We start from the raw sequence: 23,468 nt of genomic DNA, 5'->3' as shown, positions 1-23,468 counted from the left end.
TCATTTGCTATTATCACTACCCCTGGGATGAAGATTGTGGGTCATATTATCATTTCCATTTGCTAGATGTGGAAACTGAGGCCCAGAGTGATGAAGAACTGGCCCAAGTTTACACAGCAAGAAACAAACCATTCTCTTCCAGTACCTTTTCCCACTTTTCCACTGCATCTGCTTTCTTGGGGGATAAGTCTGAAATGTCCCAGGTCAAAAGAGAGAATGGAGAAACCACCAAGACCCTATAGATAGTGCCTTCATTTGTTCATTCATTTAAAAACTTTTACTGAGCACCAGCCATGTGTCAGGCACCATTCTCAGTGCTGGGGATGCAGCTGTGAGTAAAGCAGACAAGAGTCCCACAGTTTTTCTGGTCTTATTCTTTGACTCATGTCCCTTTCTGGGTAACAACACCTGGCATTTACTTAGAGCTTAACAATTTACAATGTGCTTTCCTGTATCAGCTCCTAAAACCTTCACAGCCATCCTCAGGCTGGGTGTGTTGCCTGCAGGCACAGGCAGAGCCGGGATTCCATCCACCTCTTTTGATGGCCATGCCAGCAGTGCCTTTGCAGTCCATTTGCACTTTCTTCCTAAACAGCTAGCCAAGGGTCACGCTGCTGGAGGGGGCGCTGAGGAGCCTCAGAGCTGCTGCACCCCTCCCCTCCCTGCACAGGTGAGTGGGTTTCCCCAGAGAAACAATGGTGGGAAAGAGAGTCCCCCCCAGCAATCTGTCAGTTCACAGCTTGCGAAGCCACAGATCTGACCAAAGGTGGAGAAAGGATACAGGAGTTCATGCCCTTGTGACCTGTATGGCAGGTGGGGAAAGACCTGGAAGAGGTGGGCTGGGAAGAGCAACCACAGGAGATAGAGATGGGGGTTTGCAGGAACAGACTGGGGCATGTGTACATCCACGGTTCACATGTATTTGCCCTGAAAGCAGCACTGGGCCTCCTGATAGCAGTGAGCATTCAGGAAGGCAGTGTTCTGGATCCAGGATGGGCTCAGTCTAAAGGAGGCAGGAAGTGGGACGTGAAAGCCACACCTTTTTTTGAGGTACCTCCATACTGTTTTCCATAGTGGGCTGCATAGCCTACATTCCCACCAAAAGTGAATGAGGACTCCCCTTTCTTCACATTCTTGCCCACACTTGTTATTGCTTGTCTTTTTGATAAAAGACATTCTAACAAGTGTGAGGTGATATTTCATTGTGGTTTTAAATTGCATTTCCCTGATGATGAACAATATTGAGAATCTTTCCATGTGTGTGTTGGCATCTCTATGTCTTTTTTGAAAAGATGTCTTTTCAGGTCCTCTGCCCATTTTTCAATTGGATTGTTGGATTTTTGATGTTGAGTTGTATGAGTTTTTTTCTATATTTAGAATACTAGTCCCTTATTGAATATATCATTTGCTCAAAAATCTTCTCCCATTCAGTAGGCTGCCTATCCATTTTGTTGATAGTTTCCTTTGCTTTGCAAATGCTTTTTAGTTTGATCTAGTCCCATTTGTTTATTTTTGCTTTTAGTTTCCCTTGCCTGAGAAGACACATCCAAAAAATTATTACCAAGACCAAGGTCAAAGGGCTTACTGCCTATGTTCTCTTACAGGAGTTTCGTGATTTCAGGTCTTACACCTAAGTCTTTAATCCATTGTTAGTTTATTTTTATATTTGGTGGTATGTGATCTTTTAAAGGCAATATTGCCAACTTCCTGTTCAGAAAAGTTGCACCAAATTTACCTTCCATAAGCAGAAGTTAAAAGTAATGATTTGGGTCTGAATTTTTCCAACAAGAAATAAAAAATCTTTTTGTCCTTATACATCCGATTTTTGTATTTTTGTTCTGACCCTTACTTTAGCTTACATTGTAAGCTTGTTTGTGTGTGTATGTGTGTCAATATCTTGTATCTGCTCAGATTATAAAGTTCATTTAATTGATTGAACAAAAAAGGTAACAATTTAGGGAACATTGTCACCTCCCATGCCTGTTACTCTTATTTGCTCCTATGATGATTAACAATAAAATCCATAAAGAAGCAAGGGAGGTCCGTGAAGGATGTCAGAGAACCGCAAAGAGAACATTGAGAAGTTGGTCCATGTTCTCAGGCTGTGGAAAGGAACAGCAGGAAATTGGATAAGATGATAAAAGCTTTAAAAACATCCCTCAGGGATGGAAGAAAGGCTGATGTTGAAGGGGGGAGCCCATGGAGATACTGTGCAGTGTGTGCTTTCACTCCTGGATTACACAGAAGGTTCCTGGGGAGGGCGGTAGCTCTGCTTCCTTTACAATGATGTCTGTGCCCTTTGGGGCTCAGTCACATGGGACTGGAGGAGCAACTGGAAAGTAGACTTTACCAATGGACACCTGCAAGAGGAAGGCAGAGTGGAACTGCTGGGCCTGGCGAGCTCCATGGGCAGCTAGGAGAAGCGTCAGGTGGAGGAGACCTAGATGCCTTCAGATAGCTAGCCAATTCTCAACCACGTTCGGGGTCCTTCTCAGCAAAGCATGCAAAGGTGATCATCCAGGCTTTCTTTCATGGCAGCTAATTCACTTTCCCTTAAGCACTGAGCAGCCACTTAACACCCAGCACGAAGGCAGGCCCACAGAAGAAGGGGAAGACACACACTTGCCTGTGAGGAACCTGTGGGCTTGGTGAGGAGCTGAGACCAGCGTGACCAGGAAAGCACCCCAATCCATCCAAAAGCCTGGCAGGTGAGTGTCAGACTTGGGAACGAGGAGGTGTGGCGGGCATCCTAAAGACCGAGGAGGGGTCAGCAGGATGGGGGCTTCAGGGAGGAGGGGAGGCTCAAACGTCAGTGATTCCGGAGTGGGGGCCTTGCATCCTTGCTTCCGTGAGGTGTGAAGAGCTGGTCCTTTTGAGAGGAGAAGTTACCACTTGGCACTGCCTGGGTCCCCTGCTCTTCCCAGAGCCTCTTCTTTCATCGTCAGTGCAGAGGGCTACCACAGAGGGCGGAAAGGAACAAGCAGCTGTGGGAAGGTAAAAACCTTCTGTGTCTGCCCCCTGGCTGCAAAACAGTCTCCTCAGTCTGACTCATCTTTAGGGGAAGGGGGGCTTCCAATATCTGTCTTCCTAGAGTCCTTAGGGTAAAAAAAAAAAAAAAAAGCCTACTACAGGGCCTATCAACATCCCATAGTTGGATAGCTGAAGCACTGGCATATTTACCCTGTTTAATCACCACCCCACCCCTCTGAGAGAAAAAAAAAAAAAAAAACTTATTTCAGCCGCTTGAGGAGACAGAAAGAAAGAGCAGTGACCTTTCTGCAGGACGGATGATAACTCGCTCCTTATAAGGAGCAGACAAAGAGCTCAGCTCATGGCTCAAGAATGCGTGGGCTTCCTCATGTGTTCTTCCTCACGTTACCTGGCGATGGGGCTCCACACCTGAGCACAGCTTTTCCAGGACGACAGAAAGGGGGGCTCTCTTCTCACCAAGCCAAGAGAGTCCTGATTGCTGGAGATAACCCCGACTGCAGAGCCTCAGAGTCAGTGCTACACTTGGATTTAATGGGGCCAAAGAGTTCGTTAGAGAACAAGCAACTTTCTTATTATTTGAAAAACAAACTCTAACAGCTATATAAGGGCTTCCCAGGTGGCTCAATGGTGAAGAATCTGCCAACCAATGCAGGAGACACAGGAGATGTGGGTTTGATCCTTGGGTAGGGAATATCCCCTGGAGAAGGAAATGGCAAACCTTTCTAGTTAATATTCTTGCCTGGAGAATCCCACGGACAGAGGGGCCTGGCAGGTTATATTTCATGGGGTCACAAAGACTTAGACACGACTCAGTTACTGAGCGCACACACACACACACACACACACACACAACAAGTATATAAACACCCATCACACAATGAGTTATTATTTAACTCCCAGTAACAGAAAGGTCAAAGTTCACAGAAATCAATACCCACATTCCTCCAGGAGCTAATAGAGTAAACAGGCCATTATAATCTTAGCTATTCTTTATTTAGAGTGTCTCCTCTATGTTATATGCCTCATCTATGATTTATTAGTTATAATAGTAATCCAGGAATCATGTCTATTTTACAAAAAAAATGCTGAAGCTGGAGGTTATGTCACTTGCCTGAGTTCACACAGCCACACATAGAAACAGGGAGATTTGAACCTGAGTCTTTCTGACTCCAGAGCCCACAGTCAATAGGAGCCACAAACACCTAAAGTCCATGGAACACCAGGGCTCTCTGAGGTTGCAGTGTGAAGGAATTTGGTCACACCAACTTGTCCTGTTCCTTGTAAATCCCCAGGCCTTCAAGGAACACATTAAGGTTGCATTGTTTTTCCTTCTAGTTCTGTTTTGCTTAGAAAAACAAGGAACCAGAAGTCACATCCCTGGGTGTTATCTTTGCTCAACACTGGAGGAGCCAGTTCAGCATGGTAGTGCAGGCCTTTCTGTGAGATGTTCCAAGGCTGGGCCTCCCTCTCCCTGGCCCCTGGTTGCCTGCCCCACCCACCAAGGCTGCATCTCTCTGGCTCCCAGAGCTAATCAGCTGGACCAAACTCATCGCATTTTCAGTGTGGCTGTCCAGACATGTCCAACCTCCCACCCCTACAACTCACTCAAACAAATGTTTCACACCCACTATATACCAAAGCACAGTCCTAAGGTTTTGAGGGATAAGACAGAGATGTCCCTGTCCTCTGGGAGCTGGCATTCAGGACTGTGGAGTCAATAACCAGCTAGTTACTCAATTACTTGCTTAACTACAATTGTATAAATTCGACAAAGATTGCAAAGTTGCTAAGACAGTGGATACCTGGGGTGGGGTCAGGGGTCCAGACTAGAAGTGAGGAATCAGAAAAAGCATCTTCCAGGAAGAAGACAAGATGGCTGGATGCAGAGAAAGGGCCAGAGGTCCAGCATGAGGCCAGAGAGGTAAACAAGGTCCCATCTTGAGGGCCCTTTACAGACCTGGACTCTCCTCGAAATGATGAGACTCCTCTGTAGGGTGAGGGTGGTGAATTATACGTGTGTATAAGTCAGGGAAGAAGGGAATGACGCTTACGCCAACAAATTTCATAAATCAAGTTGAGAATTAACAACTTCCTTTTTGGTTCTTCGTCTTTCTGAAACAGTAAATTTGTCATAACTTAGAAGCTGTCTTAACTTAGAGACCCTTAAAAGGCTCACGGTGTGACTTACCTCGTGGTCCAGTGGTTAAGAATTGACTTTCCAATGCAGGGGACAAGGGTTTGATTTCTGGATGGGGAAATAAAATCCCACATGCTGCGGGGCAACTCAGCCCAATTACAGAAAGCCTGCATGCCAAAACCAAGATCCAGCACAGTCAGAATAGACAAATAAATAAAGCATTCACCATAAATGTTTGTTCTTGACAAGGATGGTTTAAGCCTGGGTAATCCTCTCAAGAGGGCTTCCCTGATGCCTCAGTGGTAAAGAATCTGCCTGCCAACACAGGAGACTCAGGTTTGATCCCTGGGTCGGGAATATCCCCTGGAGAAGGAAATGGCAACCCACTCCAATAGTCTTGCTTGGGAAATCCCATGGACAGAAGAGCCTGGTGGGCTACAGTCCATGGGGACAGAAGAAAGTCAGACACAACTTAGTGACTAAACAACAACCCTCTCAAGAGGAAGTATTCGCTCTCCCGCTCTGCCAGCAGTCTGAATCTGGAAGGGTATACCTGCATAGTTGTATTCAGAGGTATGACCCTCCAGGCCTATTCAAAGACATGGATTTGGGGGCAGGGGTGCGAGAGGAGAGAGAAAAGGCCGAGAATAGACTGGTACTAGTATCTCAAGGATGATCCCCTCCATCAGAATCCAGCTGTCCTGGGTTCTGGGGAAGCACTAAGGAACCCCCAAACATCATTATCAGAGTCCACCCTCATGTCCCCACTGACAATTCAGGCCCTTGTTCCTTAAGCCTTTTTCCATGTGTACAATGAAGGCCTTGCCTCAGAGGATTCTCTGAGGTCTCTCTCATCCTTAAGGTCTGGGATCTAATCACTTCATTGAGGTGTGCCATCCCCAGCTGCATCCCTAGGAGACTGTTTCATGGGGGACAACCCTGAGAGCCAGCCAGGGTCTAGAGAGGGATGGAAGAAAAATGGGGAGAGGTGGGACGTCAACAAGGACTTTTTGATCCATTGACTCGGGGGAAGGCAGCAAGATAGGAAAAAACCTACGGCAATGGCATGATTCCACCCAGAGACAGTTCTGCCTGTGAAAGCTTGACTTGTCCACTTCTCCAGAAGTCAGGAAGATTTAAACATGTACATGCACGAGCACACACACACATGCACACATACACTTCCTATTTAGGAGAATGTTAGCATTCCTTTAAAGTGTTTTTCTTTTTTTAAATTAATGAACTAATTTGGCTGCGTGGAGTCTTAGCTGAGGCATGCAGGATCTTCCTTGCATCATGTATGATGTTTCAATGTGGCACATGGACTCTCTAGTTGTGATGCACCAGCTTGGTAGTTGCTCCAAGGCATGAGGGATCTTAGTTCCCAACCGGGATTTGAACCATGTCCCTGGCATTGCAAGGTGGATTCTTTACCACTGGATCACCAGAAGTGTCTAAAGCGTTGTTTTTCAAACTATATTTGGAGACTACATTTTTTTCAACTCATGAGAATGTGTTTCCAAAATCTCAAAAAGATGATTAAAAAAGTCTTCTTTATTCCATAATTAAATTTACTGTTGGCAATCAAACCACACCAGCTTGCAGCATGAGCAACCTTGCTGCAATTCCTGTTGTGTCAAAGCCCTTTTCCTCACATTCCGTACATTCCCATACATCTGCAAATTTTCCACTGAGCTTGTCCCCTCTGGAAAGTGATTTCCAGGGATGTGCTCTCCCCACAAGCACATTGCTGGCCACAGAGAGTGTTACTATCATGTGTTGAAAAGAATGTGAAAATAAAAGAGATAATGTCTGAAATGAAAAAAAAAAAAAAAAAATGGAACTTTCTAAACCAAATAATCAAATGTTGCCAATTCTGGTTCCCAGCTATCATGATTGACAACAAATTATCCAAAGGGCAGAATTACGTGTGGCCTGGGCAATGGTCATATCCAAGAAAAACACGTCTCCAGATATCTCCAGCTCTGTGGCTTCCAATCCAAGGCTCTGCAGAATCTGTGCCTCACTATGGGGCTCTGCTCCCAAAGGCGTAGGAGGAATGATTCCTTGCCTGGTAGAGTGGCTTGTGCCCTGGCTGGGATGTTGGAAACTGTTCTAGAATCAGCCACCTCTGTTCATTAACAGCTGTGTGCTTTGGCTCCTTCTCTTAACCCTTTGGAGTTGCCATTTCTTATCTCTAAAATAACAGCAACAACTCAACAACCTTTGACTGAGGACAGACTGTTACATTGGGCTGGACAGTGTGTGTTGAGATATAGCTACCACTTCCAGGAGAGTGAAGCAGTGGACACAAAACATTGGGTAAGTAACAAGGATGAGGTAACTGAATATTAGAGCATCTCCATTTACCCAGTGAGTGTTTAAGGTTTTGTTGCTGTGAATATAAAAATGTGTCAGGATATAAATGAAACAGACACATCTGTGTATAATAGTTAATGTGTTGTTTTAATTACATATACGTACTTAAAATCGCTTATTATTTAGGCAGTGTTCATGTTAATCACTTAGTTGTATCTGACTCTTTGTGACCCAATGGACTGTAACCTGCCAGGCTCTGCTGTCCATGGGATTGTCCAGGCAATAATACTGTAGTGGGTTGCCATTTCCTACTCCAGGGGATCTTCCTGACCCAGGGATCAAATCCATGTCTCCTGCATTGGATGGAACCATCTGAGTTACCAGGGAAGTCCCAAATCACATGTAATGTGTGTTAATTTATAAATATTGATTAAGAGGTTAATAGTTTAAAGCATGTATTTAAAAATCCAGCATGGTTATGATGTAGAAGCATTGCTTTTACCAAGCCACGATGCAATACGTTTGATCAAACTATTCCAATGCACCTTTTACATCAGTGTCTTGGTCTTCACCAGTTGTGGAGGGGAGTGGAGAGAGAAGAAAGATGACTACCCTAATTGCTGAGAGGCCAATGAACCCCTACAAACAAGGAAATCTACTCCAGAATCTTCAGTCAGTCGCTCTGCTCCAACGTAACCACCTCCACAACTTCTTTGTGCCTTCAGAAGAGCCTATATCACAAGTGTTCACACAAGCTGGTGGAACCAGCTTTTTTAGCGGAAACCGAGGGAAGGGAATGAGTTCCACAAAGGTCACTGTGATGCAAAGCCAGGACAGCAGCTCTAGAGCAGGGAGCAGAGTCAGACATGGACCTGATTCGAGGCTGAACACGAACAAGCCTTCTTAGAATCTGCAACTGTCTTGGGTTGATTTGTACTTTCCAGGGCCTTTGATTGGGTATTTGAGTCAACCCTGGTGAGTCTCAAAGGATAAGGTGGGATTCTTTGTGTATCTTGCATAGGACACATACTGGACAAACTCAAACATTTTGTCCCAGAATCCTCGGGTCAGCCCTGCTGGAACCTCGGGACTGTCTGCCCTCAAAGCAGTGCACTCTATGCTGTGTAGGCCTGGAGATAACCAGCACCTTCCCTGGTAGCCATAAAGGTGGTGTCATCTGCATATCTGAGGTTATTGATATTTCTCCTGGCAATCTTGATTCCAGCTTGTGCTTCCTCCAGCCCAGCGTTTCTCATGATGTACTCTGCATATAAGTTAAATAAGCAGGGTGACAATATACAGCCCTGATGTACTCCTTTTTCTATTTGGAACCAGTCTGTTGTTCCATGTCCAGTTCTAACTGTTGCTTCCTGACCTGCATACAGGTTTCTCAAGAGGCAGGTCAGGTGGTCTGGTATTCCCATCTCTTTAAATTTTCCACAGTTTGTGGTGATCCACACAATCAAAGCCTTTGGCATAGTCAATAAAGCAGAAGTAGATGTTTTTCTGGAACTCTCTTACTTTTTTGATAATTTGGGGAAAATAATCCCGGAGTAAACTCCCGGAGTTGGTGATGGACGGGGAGGCCTGGTGTGCTACAGTCCATGGGGTTACAAAGAGTCAGACGTGACCGAGCAACTGAACTGAACTTAACTGAACTCCCTGGTAGCCTGGCTTTCTCCCAGAGTAGATCCACCACCAGCAGGCGGAATTCTCCAGTAATCCTCTTTCCTTTGCCCTGGGTCTCCAGTCTTCCTCGGGCTTTGCCTTGATCCTGTCCCTCTGACATGGAGGCAGCCAGATGGTGGCCCCACTGTCATCGGCAGGGGGTGTGCAGACACCTACTCTCTATCTTCAAGATATACAGAAAGAGTCCCAGAGAAGTTGAATTGCAGGTCGCAGGATCAGAAAGAGTCTTTTCCTACTCATCATAGCATCCTCCCCTCTCCCAATCCTAACTCCCATTTTTCAGAGACCAGGTGGGATTTCTTTAGGGTGTTTACCTTACTTCTCCTCCAGAGACAGTATCTGGCTTCTCTGTATCACCAGAATTGGTGATACTAAACCAGTGTCTCTCCTCTCTCCAGACATTCAGGTGGGATTATAGGCATCACTGTGGTCATGGCTATGAAACCCTTAGTCTGATCCCAGGCTGTGTCTCTGCTCTAACTCCTCCTCTCTATCACTGCTTCCTTGGGGAATATTTAGTAGAGAAGAGCCAGGGCCCCGCAGGCTCTCGGGCTCTGATGTGCCTTGTCTCTCAAAGTCTCTGCAGGCTCCTCTGGCTGTCAGTCTGCCCTTTTTAGGATCCTGCAAGGTTTCTGCCTCCTAGGTCTTCTGATCTTTTCCTCTAATCTTCTGGGAACATTCTCCATTCCCTCGCTTTCCCCACCAGAATGCTTTTTGACAGAACTGTTGGCTTGAGTTGTTGCTGGGTCTCGTCCATAAAGACAAACATATTGGGGGAAAAAAGCCCCAGGTTTTAACTCTCCCCTACCCCACCATCAGCTTCCTCTCTCCATGACCAGAGGCTGGGGCATTGTAAAGTGTCCCCAGAGCTTGGTCGTGGCCTTTGACACATTTTTCTGCATTTTGGGAAATTCCCCTTTCTCACTACCTCTTTAGACGCTGCAGACTTCACTGTGGTTCTGTTCAAATTCCTACTTTGAACATCACTGGTTAACTTGCATTGAGCACATTATATGTGTCAGGCACTGTGCTAAGCGTTTTACATTCATGGTCTCATCCTTACAACAGTCCTGTAGGGTAGGAACTATTATTATTTTTCACTTTATAGAAGTGGAACTGAGGCACTTGAACGAGAGGTTAGATAACTTTCCTGCATGGCTAGAAAGTGACAGAATCATGATTAAAACACAGCTAACTCCAGTACCTGTGTTATTTATGTCTATGCTATACTGTATCTTGGGGCTTCCCTGGTGGCTCAGTGGTAAAGAATCTGCCTTCACTGCAGGAGATGCCGGTTTGGTCCCTGGGTTGGGAAGATTCGCTAGAGTAGAAAATGGCTACCCACTCCAGTATCCTTGCCTGAAAAATCCCATGGACAGAGGAGCCTGGCAGGCTGCAGTCAATGGGGCCGCAAACAGTCAGACACAACGTGGTGAATAAACAACCACAATCTACTGCATCTTACTGGGCCTTAATATATCTGCCAGCTCTTTCCTTTACCAAAGAAAGGAGCTATCTAATTTCTGCCCACCCAGGGAGTAGATGTGTATATGTGGCTGACTGACATATGTTACAGGTATCAAGTATCATTTGGTGGATGGAGGGATGGATGGAGGGAGGGGTGAATGAATGGATGGTGGGCAGGTGAATGGATAGGTAGACAGATGGGTGGGTAAGTACATGATGGGTGGATGACAGGTAAATCGATGTGTGGACTGCCACACGACTTAAGATATTTTGTGCAGAAAAACATTTTGGAACACAAGGAACTCAGATAACTCAAAGTTATAAACACTCTGGATGTTTTGTTGCTTCTTTTCTCCAAATCCTACTGGGTGCTGTTCTGTGTGTAAGAGGAGGGCTTTCTGTCGGCACCAATCCCACAGAACAGAGCAGCTGTGTTCTGCTGACAGTTATTTCTGCCGCATTTATTTTCTTAGATGCTTCCGGCTAACTTTGGAATTCAAAATAGATTTGCTCAGGGAGGCTCAGTCCCTTCTCAGTCTGGCTGTTCCCTGATCCTGGTGGGGTCCCGCAGCCCATGTCTGACTCAGGCTGTGGCATTGTTGTTTATGTCTAGAAGTCGGAGGCACCCCTGTTGTGCAGAAACAAGGAATTCCACCTCTCCTAACTCCCTGCTGCAAAACAGAGGCTGAGTCTGGACATAGCCTAACCCAGAATAAGTTCATGGAACAGGTGAGCTCACAGGAGGGGGCCAAACTTACACATCAGGCATTCTCCCCACTTCACTTCCTCGTCCCCCATCATCGTGTGACCCAGCAGGACCCGATGGGGCCTTCCTGGGACAGACCCCTCCTCATATCTACTGTAGCTCCTCTCTGCTACAGAAAATCCAGAAATCCAGAAAATCCAGTATCCAGAAAATAGTGTTTGATGCATACTTCCTGAGTTTTTGAGATGCTAAAAAACCACCACCAAATGGAAGAAATTAACTACTTGATGATCATGAGCACCTAGTCCCCAGACCTTTTGGGGCCTAAGGATTGATCACTTTCAGCCAATCAGAAAATCATACTTGAAACTGACACAACATTGTAAAGCACCTATACTCCAATAAAGATAAATACTACATATCTTTAATTTTTAGAAATAAAAAAATAAAGAAAACTGTGCTCGAGAGGATCACATACCCTGGGACACCTCTCCCTCACCTGGCCATTAAAAAATGCTTTCGGAAACACTTTGAGGAGTTTGGGGTTTTTTAAGCATAAGCAATTCAATCTCCTTGCATGGTCCCGAAATAAACCTTTCTCTGCTCCAAAAGTCGATGTTTTGGTTTGTTGGCCTCACTGTGTGTCAGGTACACAAACTTGCATAACATCATTCCAACCCTCATATAACCCCCTGACCTCTCTTCTTATTCCCTTGGTTCCAGATGACAGACTCATTCTTGCTAAGGTATAGTGACTATGTTCCTTTCCCATTAGAGAGAAGTTCCACAGTAACAGCAAAGGTTAAACTCAGAGGCAGAGTTGCTCAAATTACAGCAAACAAGTGATACTCCAGCCCCATCATTCAGACTAGCTTGTTCATCTGTGATATTATTTTTATGTGTTTGTTTACTAATGTTATTCAATCAAATAGACCTAGAGAACAGCTCAAGGCCAAATTCTTTTCTCATTTCTCTAGCATCTCTAGAGAGGCTTTCCCCATCTTACTCAGAATAAGGTTTGGGGGCACAAATGTGCTAAACGCTCTCATCAGCCCCATGCCCTCAGTCTATGTGTCATTGCAGTGGATACAACTTATCAGAAGTGGCCAGCCTTGCCCCTTTCATGGTATCCATGTGCCCCTTAAGAGTGACCAAGAGGCCATGCCAGAGGCCTGGACTGCAGCAAACCTCTGGCAAGACCTCAGATTCAGGTACCTCTAGTGCAGGTAGGAAAGATTTCAAGATGTTGATTAACATGTCTATTTTGACATGGCCATAAGAAAAGAAGTAAAGAAAAATTATATTTGCTCTTCTTTGGTCTCACTCTAAGCTTTTGAATCAACTCCACACGCCCAGCCCTAATCTTTTTGTCTGGTTGTAAGCTAAGTTCGCAGGAACACTGTGAACTTCCTGCATCAAACAAAAGGCAAGTTCTTTCTCTAGGGCTCCTTTTTGTTGATGAGAGGACAATGAGAAATTTAGTTGTCAAATGTAATCAGCCTATTCAGTGTGAAAACAAATTAAATCTTTTTGCCTTGTGGACTGTGAACAAATCTGCCTGCTATAGGTGTGTCCCCATCCTGGGCGATCACTCATGCTGGGGCCTCAGACTCCTTTTTAATTCATGTGGGGAAATGATTAGAAAGAAGGAAGCTGTGTCCCTGGTGGGAGAAACTAGTCAGTGTGGTGCCTGTGTGAGACGGGAAAGAGACAACGTGTCCTCCAGGTGAGCACACGACTCAGCGAGCAGAGTGCAGGCTGATTTCAGACCCCATTCAGCCCCTCGTGTGAGACAGCCCCAGACCCAGACCACATAGCTTTGCTGAGGTGGTCTCTGCCCTGCTCTGGAGAGGGTTCTTAGTGTCTTAGATCTTGGAATGCGTGCTTGGGACTTGCCCACCATAGACCTGAGGTCAGCGATCATGTCAGTAATGGAGCAGTGACAGTGACTGATTGGACTTAGCAGGCTGGCCAAAGGCTGCATCATCCCCAGTTTGTTTGTTTTTTTTCTTTTAAATTTTGGCCACGCCACACAGGATATGGGATTCTAGTTCCCCAACCAGGGATCGAACCAGGCCCCCTGCATTGGAAGTGCAGAGTCCTTTCCACTGGACCATCAGTGAAGTCCCATCCCTTTTCTGAGGCACTCATCACCAGTGTCTGCTCAGCACAAAGAGCACTGAATCTCAGTCCATGCAACTACAAGTGTCTCTGAAATCATTCATTCAAAACAGCTCTCAGGTAGGTAAGACATAATTGACAGAGACTCAAAGCTAGAAGCACTCTCGAGAGGCCAGCTGGGTCATTCCTCAGCCTTTGGGCAAAACCACCTCCAAACTATCCTAGCCCTCTTGGCAGCTGGTGGAAAGGTTGTTGGTTTAAGCCTTTGGCGAATAAAGATTTTGGATGGGCTCAGAGGGCTTCCTGAATGCTTGTATTTTTATGTTTAATTACACTATGGAATAGAAGTAAAATCCTCTGTGAAGCTGGACATCAGCTCCTCACCCCAACCACTATCATCCTCTTCCTTCTCTTCTTCTTTGGTCTGTTCCTTGGGAGATCACGCTGAAAAATAGATTAAAAAGCAAGAAGGTGTTTGAGATGAGTGCTCAGGTCCCAAACCTGGGCAGAGTTAGAGACCAGACTACAGCACCATCATCGCAGTGGCCACCATACCTCAGTCCAGCCCAGCAGGGAGTGCTTCTCTCTCCCGACATCAAGGTAACAGTCTCAGGAAAGGTCTGTGATTGGTGCAGGTTGGGTCCTCACCCACTCCTTGGACCCAATCACTGTGGCCAGGAGATGAATGATTATAATTGGCCAATCCCCTGTCACATGAAAGAATGTGAAAAAGTGAAAGTGAAGTCGTTCAGTCGTGCCCGACCCTTCATGACCCTGTGGACTGTAGCCCACCAGGCTCCTCCATCCATGGAATTTTTCAGGCAAGAATATTGGAGTGGGTTGCCATTGCCTTCTCCAGGGGATCTTCCCGACCCAGGGATCGAACCCAGGTCTCCCGCATTGCAGGCAGATGCTTTAACCTCTGAGCCACCAGGTGGCCACCACCAATTGGAGGGTGATGGAAAATCTTGCTAGACAGACAAAATCAACAGCTACCACTTACCTCTAAAGCTATCTACCTTTCAAAGTTGCCAAAAAGATTAGGGAAGACATACGTAAGAGCCTAAAAGAAGACGCTCAATCAATGGTCACTGCTGTTTCCTCCATCAGCATCAATAGTACTAATACAAACAGCCTTTCATCTAAAGTCTCTGGGCAAACAGGTGCTGATAAAATCAACATTGACTCCAACCTCTCCCCCAAATTTGAACTTCTTTTGAACTTTTCTGAAGATCTGAGGATGTTTAGCAAATATTTTCCTCCGGCGTATTTAATCTTTGTGTGTCTTTGTACTTTCTGAGCCAGAACGGGCCTGGATCACCAGAACCATCACAAGGACGCTTATCTCCCCGACAGCTTAAATGGTCTGAAAGTATTTCCCAAAAGAGACAGTCACCAGTGTTTTTCTAACCTTTCGTACAGCCAGAGCATTTGGATGAAGTGGGGGAAATTCCTGTCTCTGAACTGTCTTGCAAGGTCTCTTTCCAATGATGGATGCTGTATGTCCTTCCCAACGCTCAAGATGATAAGCCTCTCCAGAACCTCGTGATGATGAAGGACAGAGTTCTGGGCAATTGATGGCAAGCGCATCAGCCCAACTCTCCTGTTACAGTGTCGCACTGCAGCCAACTGGATGGAGGTGGATGTCTAGATACTTCCCAAATGTCTGGACACCCTACCCTCTGCGTCCTTAACATGCTGTTCCCTCTGTGGAGAACATGCTCTTCCCACTTCCTACCCGAATAGCCCACCTCTCAAAATTATTCCCATTTTTCAAGTTCCACCTCAATGCTATCTCCTTCAGGAAGTATGTCCTACCCCTTCAGTCATCTGTGGTCTTGACTACCTTTTAATCTCTGTATGGAATATATATTGTGCCTTATGCTGTGCTGCCTTAAATAATAAGCTTCATAATTCAGTTAAAGGACATTTATTAAGAATCTACTATGTGCTGTGCCAGACATTGGAGACAGAGAAAGTCTGTCTATCATCTGTTTAGTTGCTAAGTCATGCACGACTCTTTTGCAACCCCATGGACTATAAGCCACTAGGCTCCTCTGTCCATGGGATTTCCCAGACAAGAATACTGGAGTGGGTTGCCATTTCCTTCTCCAGGGGATCTTCTAGACCTAGGGATTGAACCGGCATCTCTTGCACTGCAGGCAAGAGTGCCTTTACCACTGAGCCACCAGGGGAGCCTCGAGATGCATAAGATAAAATTAACCCAGCCAACGTGAGGCTCTTAGAAGACCAGGTAGTACCTGTTTCAAATGATGAATTTTGAGGATATTGGCTCTTCCTAGTTCATTCTTTAGTTAATTCATTCACTACCCGCTCAGAGTTTGGGTGTCCTCAACTACAAAGCAATAAGCGTTGTGTTATAAGGTCACAGAAGATCTTTTCTCATTCAACAATGGGTCTTGTTCATATGCTGTCGTCACTTTGCCAGCACTTCAGTGGCCACTCTGCTGCTTTATTATCATCCAGAAACACAGTGTCTTTCTAAGTTTGAGAGAATTGAGGGCAGAAGTTTGGAATTAATCCATGACTAACATATCTTTATTAGTTGAACATGGTCAGCACGGTGGTCAGGTTGATAATAAGCCGCACCCTCTGTCTAGAACATAATTTCGTCAGTAACATGGGATGCTTGGAGTAAGCCCCTGCCAACTCTGATGTTCAGTGATTCACAGGCATTCTCTCTCTTTCTCCCACAAACAGCACATCATGTTCTACAAGGATGTGGCCACCAAGCCACCTGCCAGTGAGAAAAAAATACTTAGCTATGCCCACCCTCACCTCAGGGTGAGCTGAATTTTGAAGAGGCTGTGACTGAGTCCAGAGGGCTTGAATTTTAGTCACTTGTCCCCATTCTCTGCTTAAGTTGTTGTGGGAACCAGGTGAGCAAATTAAACCTCCAGAGAGGAAAGGGGAGTTGCTAACACTACCTGATGGAAAAGCTCCCCCTCCTCACCTCATGTGCCAGCTCCCTTCCGCTGTGCGCTGTTTCTGGTCCCAGCCACGTGCCCATTTACGGAAGGAACTGCGGTCTGCCAGCACCACATTGACCTACCCCAGACTCAGCACATGTGTTAGCCAGGTACCCGTCACTCAAAGAATTTGATGTAAGGTGAGAAATCAGTCAGTTAATTCAAATTTTTTCAGATAGAGAAGAAGCTTTCCAATCTCCTCCTAGCCCACTATATTAACCATGAGTGCAAAACAGAGCTGTTGGTTAGTTTAAAAGGAGTAAACAAAGCTAAATTCTTATAGATACTTGAGGTCAGTATTGGGATGTGGAATAAATGTTGGTATTTGGTGAAAGATAATGAATATATAGAAATATTCACCATATAGATTGCTCTGCAGTGTCTATATCTTCTTGTTCTCCTTTGAAGAAACCAGAATCAAAAATTGTAGGTGAGATACTATGGATGGAGTCTATGTAAGAGAAACAATACAAATGCCAATCAAAAGGCCCCATCCTCAAAGGAAAAAAAAGCCTTAAGGCAATATTAAAACACTGGCTAGTTTTGTAGCTTGTAAGGTAAAATACAGCACAAATGATGCATTCAAATCAGTTACTTTTCAAGTAGTAGACCTAGTAATATAGATGAAGAGTGTGCAGTCTGGGACTCAAATATTCGATCAAGTTTTTCAGTTTATAGTTTATATTCAAATTTTAAGGTGTTTCCCTTGTGTTTGTTTTTATTATTATAAAATATTTTAAGCATCTATAAAAGTAGAGAGAACAGTAAACTTCAATATTTCGTCATCCAAACTCTGCTCTCCATGCTTCATCTATTTCTTTTTTTCCCTTCTTTTTCCTGTTATATTTTAAAGTAAATTTTAGATATTGTGTCATTTTATCCATACTTACTTTAATAACATTTTCTTTAGAAATGTTTAGAACTTTTTCTTGTCTAACCACATCACAATCATCATGTAGAACATAATTATAAACAATTCTTTGCTGTCATCTGACACTTTGTACATACTCAATTTTCTCAGAATACCCACCAAATGTCTTTTTACTATTTGTTTAAATCCTGGTAGAGATAATGCCCACATTACATTTGGTTGTTATATCTCATGTGTTTTTAAATTTAGAACAGTATTTCCTCACTTTTTCCCCCCTGCTATTAACTTGTTGAAGAATCCCAGCTTTTATAAAGAGAGATGTGTAAAGTTCAAAGAAGAGCAACTAACAAAGTGTTAGTGGTGAGGAATCTCAAAAAAATGCCAGAATGAACCCCCAGTTTTTCAGGATGGTTAGGAAGCTGATGCTGTCATGGCTCAGGAAAAAGTTTCCAGTCCTCTGGGTGCCAAGAGTAGGAGACTAGGTTGAAAGATGAAAGGTTTAAAGTTTTTAAACAGACTTGAACTCTCAAAAAACAAAAGGTCAAGCCATCAAGGAAATGCAAATGAAAACCATGATGAAATACTACTTCACACCCACTAAGACGGCAATAATCAGAGAAAGAATATAAACAATGCTTGTTGAGGATGTGAAGAAATTCAAACCTTCATAAATTGCTGGAACGAATGCAAAATGGTGTGCTGAAATGGTACACTGGGAAACAGTCTGGTAGTTCCTCAAAAGATTAAACAAGGTTTGCCATATGACTTAGCAATTCCACTCCTAGGAATATACTCAAGAGAACTGAAAATACATGTCCACACAAAAATCTGTTCATGAATATTCATTGCATATAATTCACAATAGCTCAAAGGTAGAAACAATCCATTTGTCCATGATGAATGGCTAAATTAACATGGTACACCCACACAATGAAATGTTTTTCATCAAAAAAATGAAGCACTTTTATATTCTACAACATGGGTGAAACCGAAAACTATTATGCTAAAGTGAAAGAAGCCAGCCAGAAAAAAAGCACATACTATATGATTCCATTTACAGAAAATTACACACGCAAAAGTTCAGGGGTTGGTTATCAGCTGGCTTGGAGCAGGGACAAGGACCCTGCCTTGGCGGGGACACCTCCCCAGATGCAGGGGGCTTCCTGCCTTACCACTTCTGGCAAGTGTGACTCAGCCCCATGTGGCCTCCCTGCCGGCCCCCAGCAGGCTTCTGAGGCGGATCCGTCCGGGGTTATGAACCAGACAACCTCTTGACCCTGCTTCAGTAATACCATGAATGGAAGCCCAAGGGGAACCTAAAGGAGATTCATTTTCACTTTCACCCACCTGATTTCGCTCCAAGCTGACCATTTCCTCTCAGGCCTGCATGCGTTCTTGGAAGACAGCAAGACCAGATGCAGGTCTGGATGCTAAACCCTCAGTGGAGGAGGGGGTGGTGCGGAGAGGTTGCCCATCAGCCCCGCCACCATGTCAGCCTTCTTGCCCCCAAGACCCAGAGGCTGAAAGCAGGCTTTTCAGGCAGTGGGTGAGATCAAGATTTCCTTTCCACATGGTTTCAGAATGGGGCTCCGTGTGATTGGAGGGGCTGTTGAGTAATACCCAGAATGAGGTTATGGCCGGGGAACAGTGGGATGTTGGTACAGAAGTCTTCCTGCCTGACTCTGAAATTCTCTCCAGGCTGTTTACAGTGCTGGTCTTGTCAGATGTGGACATCTGCCTGGCCCACGCATCTCCAATTATCCCTCCAGCCACAGGATCCTTTGCCCATTTTGGCAAAGGCACAGGCCTCAGGAGAAGGAATTGGGCCCATGGAAATTGCAGAGGACCTGAGTCTGCCGAAAGGCCTCTGGGTCTGCCGGTAATAGAGAAAGCTCCATGGAAGAAAGGGCGCCGTGGGTGGGCCGGGTTCCCAAGAGGCCAAGAGCAGTCTCCTGGCCACCCACAGCCATGATGGCCCCACCTCTCCCTTCTTGCTCCCATGGCTCCCAATTCCCGGTTCCACTTCGAGGAAAAGCGGCCACAGCCACAACCCTTCTGAGCAGCTCCAAGGAAACAGGTCAATAAACAGAAGACAAACATCAATAAGAAAGAGTACAACTTACAGAGCACATATTTCCAGGGAGAAGAATCCAGAAAAAACAGTCAAAGGTTATCTGGAGCCCTCATCCTATATGCTAAGGAACTGCCCTCTTAACCCTGGGAGAGCAGACACTCCATTCCCTATTCTTCTCATTTCTAGCCCTGTGACCCCAGGAACCTCCATGCCCAACCCCCAGGAGCTTGTCTTTCTGTACATCTCGCCCCCAACATCTGTCCTCTGTCCCCTCCATCTCACCTTCTTCCTTCCCATATAGCATCCAAGCCCTGCAGCCAGGCAGGTGGGAGTTAGAATCCTTGCCGGGTGACGGTGGGCAAATCTCTTGACCACTGTGCTTCCCTTTTGTGTCTGCGTGTCCTGGGAGTAATAATAGCCCTCTCTTTGTGGAGCTATGGTGAGGGTTAATGAGAAAACATGTGCACCCAGCCCAGAGCAAGTGCAGGAATTTTTTTTTTTTTATTCTCTTTTCTCTCTCCTCCTCCCTTTTTTCCATTCTTTCCACTGTCTTTCCTTCCTTCTCCTGAAGTTAACTTTTCAAGCCTTAAACCTCCATCTCAGCCTCAGTGGTAAGCTGGGTGATCCCCACTCCCAGCTGGTTTGCAGGCTCCCGTGCATCCTGGTGAGGGATCTGATCTTCCCCCAGTTCCCAGCTCTGCCCATCTGTGGAGCCCCCTGCACTGCTGTCTTAGGCCGGCCACCACACAGGAAAGGGGTCCCAGCAGGGCTTAGCTCGTCATCAGCCCCACGTTGTGACTTGCAGTAACTTTTCTGCATTAGATGACATTCACTGTGTTAGATAAGGAAACAGGGGTCTCCTTTCAGTTCAGTTCAGTTTCTCAGTCATGTCTAACTCTTTGCAATCCCATGGACTGCAGCATGCCAGGCTTCCCTGTCCAGCTAAAAGGTCTCCTGTAGCTGCTGCCTCTGCAGGGCCTGAGCATCGTTCCCCAGAGCAGGCAGGAGGGATGCATTCCTGTGAGGGATGCAGCTCTACTTTGCTTCCTTTTCAACTTATTTGGACTACAGCACTGTGCATCTGTGAGGTGTCCCATGACAATTACAGAGACCCAGTTTGGTCCCTCTGAAGCATCTGAGCAAGCATGAAGGGGTTGGGGAGAGGGGGGTCTTTTGGTCATCTGTAGAACTCCATAAAGAATCCAGTCCCTCACTTTGGAGCCCACACATCACAGTGAACCAGCCAAGCCTTGTAATCCCCCCTCCCATAAGTAAGAAGCAGTATCCTAGGAGAAAGGGTGGTCATCCCCTCCCAGATGCCTAGAGAAAGCCTTGGCTCTGTAAGAAAGCACTCACCAGATAGGTTTTATGCATGGAGGCTACTGCCCATCACCATGATGGCTCCTGACTACTGACAGTAGTGAACAGTTGCAGGGAGGCAGTCTGCCCTGCCTTGGCACCACTCCTATAGTGGTTGATGGAGGTTACCAGTATTACACAAGGTTTTCCAGTGAAATAGAACCGATAGGATGAATGGATAAGATAGATGAATAGATAGATGGATAGGTAGAAGGATAGACAGACAGATAAATTATAGATAAAGAAGGGGAGGAAAAAGAATTGTTTTCCTTCTATCCTTCTAAATGCTCAGCTGGTGTCCCTGTAGCAAAAAGGGTTAATAAGAGAAAAATAGAAGTTTTTTTAACATGTATATCTCATGGGAGACACCCAGGAAAAAAATGAGAAACTCTCAAAGAGGTATGTTAGAATTCTGGTTCAAATACCATCTTAAGCTAAATCAAAGAAACAAGGGTGTGGGGGAGTCAGTTACAGAAGCAATGAGGAAAAGCATGATAAACAAAAGTACAGTTTGTTATACAGGCTTTAATTGAAGTCTTCTCCATTGACAAGTCTCTAACAATTGGTCATCTTTCTCTTTAAGGTAAAGAGAAGGAAACACCCTCACAGAGATTTTTTTTTAAATAAATGCAAATTTCCCTTACAGAAGAGTAACTTATACTCTATTTTGACGGTTTCTCCTGTGTTTACTGTTTATCAGAACAATCAGCTCAAAATAATCTCTATGCCAAGGGTGTTTTTTGGGGTGGCCTCTTTTGGTCTCCTATAATAGGTAGATAAAAATTTATTTATAAGGATTAGCTCATGAGATTACAGAGACTGACAAGTTCCAAGGTCTGTGGGATGAGTCAGCAGTCTGGAGACTAAGGAGGTGATGGTGACATTTCTGGCAGGCTCAAGACCTAGAAAGAGCCAGTGTTTCAGTTCAAGTCTAAAGGTAGGGGGAAAAGAGTAATATCCCAATTTGAAGGCAGTCAGGCAGGAAAGAATTTTATTTTACCTAGAGGAGAGTCAGCTATTCACACCTTCAACTGATTGGATAGGGCCCACCCATGTTAGGGAGGGCAATCTGCTTCACTCAGTCTAGTGATTCAATGTTAAACTCACCCAAAACCATCTTTACATAAACAGCAAGAAGAATGTTCGGCCAATATCTAGGTACCCTGTGACCCAGTCAAGATGACACATAAAATTAACTATCACATACCATTCTTTTGAGCTTCTAGAGGAGCTTTCTGCAAAATATGTGCTTCATGGAGCCCAGTCTTAAGAAATGCTCCACCAAAAAGAGAGAAAGGAAGAGGGTGAGAGAGAGAGTGAGAGAAATACTGTATAATCAAATACATTTAGAAAATATGATATATTTCTCCCTACCCTTGCCCAACTCCTCTTCAAGTCTTAAAGTGTAGCAGCAGATAGAGACAAGTGAGAAGTCCTGTAACCAAGACAACTGTTTAAAGGTGTTTGACCCAGAAATTCCCAGAATGATGGAACACCATTTAGGAAATGCAGGTCCAAAAGTGGTTTTGAGCTGGCTGGACATTCGCAGCAGATGGGGAGCTTATTAAGAGACAGTTCCCATACTCTCTCTGGAGTGAGATCTGGAAGTCCTCATTCCTAAACACTCACCTTCCAGGATGAGGAAGCTGGGAGCAGCTCTATTTGTCATTCACCCCATTCACTCAGGTGGGTCCAGGGAAGGGGAGCCACTTCCAGTTAGATCTCCTTCTCCTTGGCCTGACTCCCTGCTTTGGTGAGGATATTGTGGAGACCATCCCTTCCTGGAATCACTCCTATTGTCCTCCCAACAGATTTACTTTTGGAGCCTGTTCTAAGCCCCAGGGAAGCAGCAGGATTAAACAGCATAATAAATGAAGGGGCTGGGTGCACACCCAAAGAGTTGCACACAGTTGTGGGTCTCAGGCCTCGTCTGGCCCTCTGGGTCCTGCGGAGTTCCCAAAGCCTATTTCTGTCTTGGGCATGCAGCTGCAGTTAGCTGTCCTCACACACTGTGCCTGCCCTCAGTGTTCCCTCTCCTCCCTTACTTGATGCCCATCTTTCTTCACTTGGATAACTCTCTCCAAAGGGCAGCCCAGTTATTGTCTTATAGAAGTTTTTTCAAATGCCGGGTTGAGTCCAGTGCTCCCTGGTGCTCCCATAACACTACATGACATCCCATTCTAGCGTTTAGTGCATATGTGCTACACTCACGTGTTTATGAGTCCACTCCTTCCTGGACCCTAACTCTACTCCCCTCCACTTTAAAATTGAGGGTGTGTGTATGAAAAATCTGAGTTCCCATTGCATGCACATTTTGGCTAAAAACTGGTGTTCTGCCTCTAAACTGCCCACCTATCCCTAAATTCTAAGTGGCACTTGCTAGTGCCTACAAATTCATGATTTCCAAACAACTCACTGTCCTGCCATCCCCTTTGTGAAGAGTTAGAACACCTCTACCAGGCCTTCAGTTCTTTAAAGTCAGTCAGTGTATATTAAATGTCTTTGAACCCCCGGAGCCTGTATATTATAGGCTTTCGGTAAACCTTGGTGGAAATTAACTAAACTGTTGATAACTTCTTAAGAGACAGATCTCATTAATGTGATTCATTATCTTCATGATTTCATAGGCAGAAACCTAAGCCAATGATGTTTCTTCTTTGCCAGACTTCCATATTAAGGACTCAGAGATTCACCAGGGGGAATAGGGGACAGCAAGCTGTCTGGAAATCACAAATTCATAAGAA

General features: G+C 45.1%; 1 non-coding gene across 1 annotated transcript; it reads right to left on the bottom strand.

The window, feature by feature from the left end:
* Positions 1-13,360: 13,360 nt before the first annotated feature.
* TRNAG-UCC (transfer RNA glycine (anticodon UCC)) lies at positions 13,361-13,432 on the bottom strand. The gene has a single exon. It is a non-coding gene; the product is annotated as a tRNA-Gly (tRNA).
* Between the last annotated feature and the right edge of the window lie 10,036 nt (positions 13,433-23,468).

Source organism: Muntiacus reevesi, chromosome 1 (assembly GCF_963930625.1).
Source record: "Muntiacus reevesi chromosome 1, mMunRee1.1, whole genome shotgun sequence".
NCBI classification, from domain to species: Eukaryota; Metazoa; Chordata; class Mammalia; order Artiodactyla; family Cervidae; genus Muntiacus; species Muntiacus reevesi.
Note: the sequence above shows the minus strand (reverse complement) of the source record. Positions and strands in the feature narration are given on the sequence as shown.